Genomic DNA, 1,284 nt, shown 5'->3' on the forward strand with positions numbered 1-1,284 from the left:
GTATGTATGTGTGTGTGTGTGTGTGTGTGTGTGTGTGTGTGTGTGTGAACACATATGGCTCTGATTACGTTAGCTGAGCTGCTTACAGTAAAGCCAGAGGCTGACCAGCTCAGTCTGGGTGCTTTACCGTCCATGAGAGGGCTGGGAGCTTTAATCACGGGTGGGGCACGGAGGGGAAGGGAGAGGGGGATTTACAGCATAGTAGAGGAGGAAAGGAGATGAGTAAAAGGCAGAAAGATGAAATAATTGAGGCCAAAGGACATGATGGACAAAAGGTGAAAGTTTGCAAATGGGAGGGGAAAAAAATGGAGAAGGGGGTCAAAGTGTCGAATGGAAAGCTGGGAAAAAAAAGTTTAGAGAGACAGAAGAGAGTTGAAGAGGGCAGAGAGAGAGCAAGGGATCATACTATCTATCAAGAAATAAAAAGACAAGCTCTTTGCTCATTATCAACTAATAGTGACTTTGTATTGCTGTCATACTGTACAATGTAGATGGTCTGCTGGGGATATTTTGGAAGGGTTGGGGTTAAAAAAAAGAAAATGCCCAGACAAAGATTGGCGGTGTATAAATGTGACATTAGTAGAAACACCTGAAGTTAAAAGGAGAGATTTAACAGCAATCTGCATATACAGACAGTATATGCCTGTTTACACAGTCAACTTATACCGAGTTCATGAACGCTTTTATATGTGTTGTTTTAAACACCAAGTGTCAGCTCGATCATTCCCAGGAGAAATCCTCTGGCGCACTGGAAGTGATGCGTTAAACGTTTCCATCAGCAGCAGTAGTGTTTGTTTGAAATAAATGAACAATATAGCCAGAGATGAAAAGCACATGTATTAAATGAATCTGCAAGATACACGTGGAGATCTAGGGATGAGAGATGAGCACAGAATTCAATAAGAATTAATCAGAGCTGCTTAAACTGTGAGATGATTCTCTATAATAACTTGCTGCTCTGTCCCGCACATCTCCAGTGACAATCATGATACTGTGTTTGTAGACAGTCTGACCCCCAGACTAGAAAAGATGAAGATACTTGGGAAAGAATTGCTATAAAATAAAAAATTTTAGCCTGCTCATCTAATATTCTGCGCCTGTGCAAACTGTCAACATATGTGATATGTTGGACACTAGATGAAAAACACAAATGATCTGCCTACACTTCTTTAGGAATACTGATATTCTTATTAGAAGATGCTTAATAAACCTAATCAAAAACATTTGTCGCTCTTGCTCTCTCTGTCTCTCTTTCTTTGTGTGTGTGTGTGTGTGTGTGTGTGT

The 1,284-nt window shown here is 40.6% G+C and overlaps 1 protein-coding gene across 1 annotated transcript in view; it reads left to right on the forward strand.

Moving 5' to 3' along the window:
* sdk1a (sidekick cell adhesion molecule 1a) overlaps positions 1 to 1,284 on the forward strand; it is a 259,374-nt gene that overhangs the window by 195,468 nt on the left and 62,622 nt on the right.

This window comes from Etheostoma spectabile, chromosome 2 (assembly GCF_008692095.1).
Source record: "Etheostoma spectabile isolate EspeVRDwgs_2016 chromosome 2, UIUC_Espe_1.0, whole genome shotgun sequence".
Lineage (NCBI taxonomy): Eukaryota > Metazoa > Chordata > Actinopteri > Perciformes > Percidae > Etheostoma > Etheostoma spectabile.